The following is a 9,743-nucleotide window of genomic DNA, read 5'->3' on the forward strand; positions in this document are numbered from 1 at the left end:
GTTTGTTGTGTTCTTGAGGATATGGGAGAAAGCTATTTGTTATGTGCCTATATATTTGGGTAGATATTTTTGTTTGTTCATGTTATAGTATAATTCTCTAATGGTATTATGCGAACGCCGACTTCATGGTACTTCACCTATATAGGCCTATAGGGGTGCATTGTGTTATAATAAATACCTTCCTTTTATATGGAGGGTAGCTTAATTCTTTATTCTGTACCTCTACAAATTTGGACAACGACATAAATAAAATTTGACTCATTCATATTTTTACATATGGCGCGAACCGCATGTGTAGTTGAAGCACATTGATTGGGTGTTGAAGAACAAACATACAATTCTAGATGAGGTATTCAGTGCGTCAAAATTGAAGATGATACAATGAAGTAATCTCTACAAGAATAAGTGGAGTGAGAGAATCTCCCTATAAGAATATCCATTTGATATATTTGTAGTTACATATATTGAGTTGTTAATTGAATGTCAATATTCGAACCCCGCGGTTGTGCTTCCAAATCTGTGCAAAATTGGGGAGAATCGAGTATTGAAAGTCTCTATATTGTTTTGGAGAAATTGATGTTCATTTTGAGGGAGTTTGCGTGTTCAACAATTTGCATAAATTATGTCTTTAGTGTTTGTGAACACAACGTAAATTAGTTCTTTGGTATAATACTCGAGGTTGGATGCATATATGTAAAACTGTTGCTTATTGCATTTAGTTTAGAAAGTAGTATACAACCTTCCCATTTCTTTACTAGCATAATAGTGTTTAATATGTCACTCAAATGAACGATGCATTTATGACAACAATGTTGCTTGATTGGTGTTGAACCACTAACTATTTATGCTCTCGTTGCGATGCTCGTGCAATTACCTAAGTATTTCAAAAATACAGAGTAACCACCACGTGCCAACACGTTACACAATAGGGAATCACATTTCATTGGTTTTTTTCGTCTTAGTAGGACACACATAGCGTCAAATATGGGGATCGGTCCCTTTTAGGTTGGGACACAATAACTCTTCTAACTATGCAACCAGGTTGGTTCTGAGTCCATGACATTCTACTGCAGAAGATTGATATGTAGCACAAACGTTTCGTGAATAGGAAGAAAGATCAACCGACAAGATAATAACATTTTATTTTTATTCTGGTGTTAACATCTATGTGAGTATATTATAAGGTTTTCCCTCTATGCCATATATTGCGATTACTTTTGAGTAATGTATCCAGGTGAGGGTGCTCCCCCTCCCCTTACGAGTGATTTAAAAAAAACTTATGCCATTTAGTATGCCACTGTTAATGAACAACGCTCTTGTTAAGTAATAGTATTGTATATAGGAATGTTATTAATTGAACCTTAGTAAAAAATGTGAACATATTAACTACCTATGGATCTTGATTATTATACATATTTTTGGTATTTTTCTTTTAATTTAATAAAATATTTTGCATTTTATGTGATATATGTATCGACTTACAACGTTTACTCCATTTAGAAGATTTTTTTCAAAATCAACCCACGCATGCCTCGCCACCGCCCCCTCAAGGCCTCAATCGTGCCCATTCCTACCGCTGCCACTACATGCATACCAGTGGCAGCCAGCAGCCTCCTGTCTTTCCCACATCCATTCTCCTCCCCGGTGACCTTCCCATTTTGCCTAAAAAGTCTCCATTTCCGCCACCTCCTGGTACAACACTTTGATGCATCCATGTCGCATGAAGACCTCCCGTCGTTCTGGCTAACTTCGACCATGCTTTGAACAATGGTAGAAGGATGGACACAGAGAAGGTGGGATGGCTCTCGGACTGCACGCCTCCCTCAACGACGAGGCTGGCCATGCCCATCTTTGCGCCATCGCGACACGCAATGCTGTCGCCCTGCGCATGACCCGTGTGGGAGAGGACACACTACAAAAAAAGATACATCCATAACATTATGGGCCAAACGAATACTTTTTTGTCATGGATGTGACACTTCCATGATGATGATTGTGACAAAAACATGTATCATCATAGATATGATGGGCTTTCTATGACAAAAAAGTATGACAGGAAATGGGCTTTTCATCCTAGGCGGGTCGGAGATGCACCTGCATGACATTCATTGCGCCGTCCATGACATAAAAAAATTATGCTAGAAGTGAGGACAAGGAAATTTTTGAGGATTTATCGGTTACGGTGGGCAATTGGTGGGTAGTCGGGGTCGAGCGATGCGGTCTGATTTGCACGTTTATCACATACGCATGTGTGTGCGAGACGTTCGCTAGCTGCTAACTAAACCCAAGCCAGGCATTCGCTAGCTTACTGAACCCGATCGATCGATCGGTCGACCCCTCACACTACAAAATAGGAGCGATCTCGCATTGCGGTACTGAACTCGAGCGATCTCTTGGATGCTAACTGAAGCCGAGCCATTCCTTGGCTGCTATAATTGAATCCAAGCGATCGATCCCCCGTAAGAGACATGAGTCGTCGAGCTAGTAGCCGATTGTTGGTTTCCTCGTATCCATGAATACTGTTCGTTGCTGCCACGATTGCGATACATGTACTAGAACGACCGAGCCTGTGAGAAGTGGTGAGTTGAGTTGGTTGGTTGTGGATAAACAATTCTCATTGCTGCCGCCCACTTGTATGCCCCACCCCAACTCGTGGGGTTTTGCGCTGGATAAACAAGACAGACCCCGTGGTAGCTGTAGCTGGTGTTGGGGTGGAAGAACAGGACCTGAGGAGGCCATGCCGCTCTACGCCACACCCCAGCAGGTGTTGGGTGGATGAATAGGATCCCATTGAGGCTGGAGGGAATCGAAGATGGATGAACAAGACCCCGTGGAGGCTGGAGGAAGTCGACGATTGTTGAACAATAGCGACTAGAGTCCCGTTTTGCTATACGCCACACCTCAGACCTGTTTCATCCACAGTAGCTGGTCCATTTCCGTTGTTTTGCAATACGCCATACCACTGGTCCCCGTTACGACAATAGCCGGTTGAACATAAGTTCGTTTCCTTTGTTATGCGGGTGGCCACACGCCTGGACCCCGTTTCTATCGTAGCTGGTTGAACAAAAGTCGATTTCCTCCATTTTGTGGGACACCACACCCCCAACCGACTCACTCTTTCCTCCATTTCCACCCAGCCGGTTGGTTGCTGATGGACAGGACATCGTTGCTGTCGTCCATTGACTCTGCCAAGTTGCCTATCCATGTACATGTGCCGTGGCCGTACGTATATATGCCCGAGTATGTGGTCGTATTTACTCTTGCAGTGTGTTTGTACGTATGTGTACACGATTTAGACGGGATTGCCTCAATTGCTATGTCGGGGGCTCTATTACGACACATGCTGCTCCTTATTCGGCCATGGTTCATCATTTCAGAGAGACTGATTGACCAATATATACATACACGTTCTTTATGATAAAAAGAACGCTACGTACGCTTCGACCTGTCGGTGGGTAATAAGGTGGCACTTTCTTGCCTAAGAAGATGTAGCTGGTGGATCCAGCTATCAGGGGGAGCAATCTTTTTTCCATCGTAATAAGAAGGTACTTAATTGCATGCAAAGATGTAGCTGGTGGCCCAGCTGTCAGGGGGAGCAATCCTTTTTTTTATCGCGTAATAAGGAGGCACTTCCATTCATGCGACCATGGACATCATGGGTCCAAGCTGTGAGGGGGAGGAATCATTTTTTTTCTTGTAATAAGGAGGCACTTCCTTGTGTGCGAAGATGCAGCTTGTGGGTCCGACCTATCATGGGGAGGAATTGTTTTTTCACGTAATAAGGAGACACTTCCTTGCATGCGAAGATGTAGCTTGTGGGTCCGAGCTGTCATCGGAACGAATCCTTTTTTGCATGTAATAAGGGGACACTTCCTTGCGTGCAAAGATGTAGCTGGTGGATCCCAACTGTCACGGGAGGATGTTTTTTTTATAATAAGAAGGTACTTCCTTGTGGGCGAAGATGTAGTTGGTGGGTCCCAGTTGTCATTGGGGTGACTCATTTTTGAGTGTAATAACGAGACACTTCCGTTCGTGCGACCATGGACCTGGTGGGTGCCAACTGTCAGGGTGACGAATCGTTTATTTGTGTGTACTAATAAGAAAGCACTTCCGTTCGTGCAACCATTGACCTCGTGGGCCCCAATTGCCAGCCTCTCCACATACATTCCTTCCGATGGCTATCATTTTTGATCCCGTTATCTATGTCGCACCGAGAGCACTAAGGTGGTGGATGACGGTGAGACCTAGGAAGGGAATGAGCCAGAGTCGGAGAAGAAGTGGCATTGGATGCCCACACAGAGGGGAGTATGAGGATTGACTAGTTTGGCTACTATGTGAGGCTGTCGTCGCCAGTGGGGAGTACTTAGTAGGCCCACAAGTGAGGCTCTAAATCTATGGCAAACAACATACAGCCCATTCCCTATTATTTCTTGTAATTATATCCTATTTAATAATTCTGAAGGAATTTATTGCAGCCCATATTCTTTTTGATAGTATTACAACCCATATTCTAGCCAGGGTTCAAAATTTCAGCAAAATTTTGCATACTTCGGTGGGGTTGGAACTGTTTTTAATCCCATTACCACGCCAAAACGCAAATTGGGCCTATATTGGGCCAAATGATTCTAACGGCTTGCAGCGGGCTGAAAGATGATTGGAGCTAAAGTTTGCCAAATAGCCCAGTGGCCATTCGCAGGCCGAAATGCATCTCAGCCCAGGGTGGCCCATTTACATGGCGGACTGTTAACAGACCAAAAGTCAACATGCACCACAAATGCGCCAACCTACTACACGGGCCTTTAACAAACCGAAACTGCAACCAGGCTGGATTTGTGTTGTCGAGAATATGGGTCGTTAATAGGCCCGATGTGACGTCGGACAACAAATGGCCCATGTGTTGCACCGGCCATTAACGGGCTGAAAACACATTGGGCCGGAAGTGGCCCAACTCTACAGTGGACCACTAACAGACCAAAAGTCAGACCTAGCCAAAAATGACCCAATTCCATCACGACCCGTTTATGGACCGAAGTATCGTCAGACAACAAATGGGCCAAAATGTAGCAGGGCCTTAAACAGACAGGAAACATAGCGGGCTGTATATGGGCCATAATAGATAGTGGATTGTTAACGGGCCAGAAGTGACCATGGGCTGCAATGATAAGAAATCAACAACGTGTCGATCTATTCTTATGGACCGTACCTATAAATGAGCCTTGTGTAAGAAGGTCATTAGTGGCGAGCCCATTAACTTTGACTCGGTCATCCTTTTAACCCAAATGGGCTAGTGTTGGGCCCTGCTAGGTGTCGACATTTGGTATGCCCTTCTCAACCATTAAGTGAATGGCATCTATTGCAACGTGTAGCTGATACGTGGAACACTTGGAAAATGAGAAAATGGCACATGGAAAATCGTCATTGGTCATGGCTGTTAACGGGTATCAGATCCAAAACCAGCACTCAATAGCTTAACTTCGACCCGATACGGTGGCTGCCACATGTCGATTACCCTTAACAAAGTGACCTCTATGATGCGCCATTTATCGTCATGGAAGTGGACACTTCCGTGATGATAATTTGAGTATTGTCATGGAACACTTCTACGACAACACATGTATGGCTATCTTCATTCTGTCATAAAATCGTCGCGGATGTACTTGCGTGCCACAAAACATGAACTACTATGACAAAGACGTATTATTACGGAAGTGTTTTTTTTGTAGTGACGCCAAAACCCGTTTTCGCCAGATTCTGGCATCCAATGCCACATTCTAATCCAACCATTCATGGGTCAGCACGTCCTCGTCCATAGCTGCAAGTACAATGGCCTCTTTAGCGTTGACACGTCCAATGTCGACAATTAGTTTATGGTCTAGCAACCACCTTAGCTGCAAGTAGTTTAGTTTAGTTCTAAGAAGATTAGTTTATTTGTTCTATGGTTGTAAGTCACATAGAGACTAATTTTCTGCCTCCTATTGTGAATGAAAATGTGTGCCTTTGAAATGAAATGTGTGTAAATTGTGTACTCTAAATTTGGGATTATTGGGAAGAAACTATAATCCAATGACATGTGGGTTCTAGAAAATTATGCAAGCTTAAATTTAGTGATTCTCACTATGCTCTCGACTAAGTCAACCCTCATATTTTTTGACGATTACCTTCATATCGTTTTTGGCCATCCACATTTTTGGCGGCCCTGCTAGAGTTGCTCTCACGCCTTAGAGGTGCACCGCAACTCCCTTTCCCGCTGACTCGTGGCTACCCTACTAAAAACATCGATGACATCAGAATCAAGATTCTGAATCTTATCGGAGCTCCATTGGTACGACCGTGAAACATAGAATCATAACTACAAGGATTGTAGGAACTTAGATTCTATGAGCAAAATCATAGAATCATAGGGGCTAGTTTGGACCATAAGATCGTAAGATTCTAAGACTTGAAGCCGCGATTTTGACAACTTTGGGCATTACACCCTCACGCTTACTCCACCGAATGTTTGTGTAAACCAATACTAGTGAGAACATTTCTTTCTTAACTTTTTTCTATTTGTAGGCGGCTGATTTTTCCTGTGCAAATCACTGTTTTTCACTTGCCTTTTTTCTTCCATTATTTGCTCCAGTTTTTGTGTGTGTATGCTTACATGTGCTGATATGTGTGTGCACATGTGCTAGAGTGCGTGTGTGTGCACTCGGATGGTGTGCAGACACATGTATGTGTGTGCGTGTTCGCGCATGCATGTGTGTGTGGGGGGGGGGTGTAAGGGCCTCCCCATGGGCCCTTATTTTACTAGAGGCTTCTCTCATGAAGGAAAATAATACGATGGGTAAACAAATTACTGTCGAGCAATTGATAGAAAAGCGAATAATTATGAAGATATCCAAGGAAATGATTATGCATATAGGCATCACATCCGTGTCAAGTAGACCGAAACGATTATGCATCTACTACTATTACTCCACACATTGATCGACTCCTGCCTGCATCTAGAGTATTAAGTTCATGAAGAACAGAGTAACACATTAGGTAAGATGACATGATGTAGAGGGATAAACTCAAGCAATATGATGAAAACCCATCTTTTTATCCTCGATGACAACAATGCAATACGTGCCTCGCTAACCCTACTTTATCACTGGGCGAGGACACCGCAAGATTGAACCCAAAACTAAGCACTTCTCCCATTGCAAGAATTACCAATCTATTTGTCCAAACCAAACCAATAACTCAAAGAGACTTGCTAAGATATGAATTCATGCATATAAGAATTCAGAGAAGATTCAAATAATATTCATAGACAATCTGAACATAAACCCACAATTCATGGGATCTCGACAAACACACCGCAAAAGAGTATTACATCGGATATATCTTCATGAAGATCATGAAGACCATGGTATTGAAGAACAAAGAGAGAGAAGAAGCCATCTAGCTACTAGCTATGGACCCGTAGGCCTATGGTGAACTACTCGCGCATCATCGGAGGGGCAATGGAGTTGATGTAGATGCCCTCCGTGATCGATTCCCCCTCCGACAGATTACCGGAAAAGGCTCCCAGATTGGATCTCACGGAACAAAGGCTCCTGGCGGAAAAGTATTTTTTTGTGTCGTTCTAGTATTGGGGGAGTATTTTGGAATTTATAGGACGAAGATTAGGATTTGGAGGCCTGTAGGGGCCCACAAGCCAGGGGCGCGCGCCCCTTAGAGCGCGCCCTGCAGGCTTGTCGTCTCCCGACAGGTCTCCTGCCCCCTTCTCCAAATCTGGCAGGTTTCTCCTGGTCCAAGAAAAATCATTCCGGAGATTTTATTTCGTTTGGACTCTGTTTAATATTCCTTATCTGCAATACTCAAAAACATGGAAAAAGAGAAACTGGCACTAGGCTCTAGGTTAATAGGTTAGTCCCAAAAATAATATAAAATGACATATTAAACATACAAAACAGATAATATAATAGCATCGAACAATCAAAAATTATAGATACGTTGGAGACGTATGAAGCATCCCCAAGCTTAATTCCTGCTCGTCCTCGAGTAGATAAATGATAAAAACAGAATTTTTGATGTGGAATGCGACCTAACATATTTATCCATGTAATATTCTTTATCATGGCATGAATATTGAGATTCATAAGATTCAAAACAAAAGTCTAATATTGACATAAAAACAATAATACTTCAAGCATACTAACAAGGCAATTGCGTCCTTTCGAAATAACATGGCCTTAGAAAGTTATCCCTACAAAATCATATGGTCTGGCTATGCTGCATCTTCCCCACACAAAGTATTTAAATCATGCACAACCCCGATGAAAGTCAAGCAAGTGTTTCACACTTTTTATGTTCGCAAACCTTTTCAACTCTCACGCAGTACATGAGCGTGAGCAATGGATATAACACTATAGGTAGAATAGAATATGGTGGAGGTTGCAAGAAAAAAAAGAGAAGATAGTCTCACATCAACTAGGCGTATCAATGGGCTATGGAGATGCCCAAGATATCAATGTGAGTGAGTAGGGATTGCCATGCAACAAATGCACTAGAGCTATAAGTGTATGAAAGCTCAAAAAGAAAACTAAGTGGTTGTGCAAAAGATGAAATTACACTAGTTATATGAAAGTGACAAAACAAGAGACTCTCTATGAAGAACATGGTGCTACTTTGAAGCACAAATGTGGAAAAAGATAGTAGCATTGTCCCTTCTCTCTTTCTCTCATTTTTTGGTGGGCATCTTTGGCCTATTTTATTTTTTTATATGGGCTTCGCTGGCCTCTTTTATTTTTTGTAAAGTGTGGAGACTCATCCCAACTTATGAGGGAATCATAGATTCCATCATACTTTTCTCACATGGGACAATGCTCTAATAATGCAAATCATCACACTTTTATTTACTTACAACTCAAAGATTACAACTCGATATCTAGAACAAAATATGACTCTATAAGCAATATGGAAGTGATGGTGCGTGTCATAAAGAAAACGAAACGGTGGTGTTGCATGGCAATATATCTCGGAATGACTACGAAAATGCCATAATAGGTAGATATGGTGGCTGTTTTGAGGAAAGTATATGGTGGTTTGAGGAAGGCAGGTTTAATGTACTGGCGAAAGTTGCGGTACTAGAGAGGCTAGCAAAGGTGGAATGGTGAGAGTGTGTATGATCCATGAACTCAACATTAGTCATAAAGAACTCACATACTTATTGCAAAAGCCTATTAGTTATCGAAGCAAAGTATTAGACACATGCTCCTAGGGGAAGGGTTGGTAGGAGTTAACCATCGCGCGATCCCGACCTCCACACAAAGGTTGACAACCATTAAACAAATCATGCTCGGACTTCATCACGTAATGGTTCACCATACGTGCATGCTACGGGAATCACAAACTTTACCACAAGCATTTCTTCCAATTCACAATTACTTACTAGCATGACTCTCATATTACCATATTCATATCTCAAAATTATATGCACGGAATCAAACTTCTCATCATATTCAATGCACCTAATATAAACGTTTTTATTATATCCCTCTTGGATGCCCATTATATTAGGACTAAATTCATAACCTAAACCAATTACCATGCTGCTTATAAGACTCTCAAAATAATAATTGAGTTACGAGAGTTTAATAATTTCTATAAAATAAAACACAACCATGCTCTAAAAGATATAAGTGAAGCACAAGAGCAACATTGCCTACCTCAAAAGATATAAGTGAAGCACATAGAGTATTCTAATAAATTCA

This window comes from Hordeum vulgare, chromosome 2H (assembly GCF_904849725.1).
Source record: "Hordeum vulgare subsp. vulgare chromosome 2H, MorexV3_pseudomolecules_assembly, whole genome shotgun sequence".
Taxonomy (NCBI): Eukaryota; Viridiplantae; Streptophyta; class Magnoliopsida; order Poales; family Poaceae; genus Hordeum; species Hordeum vulgare.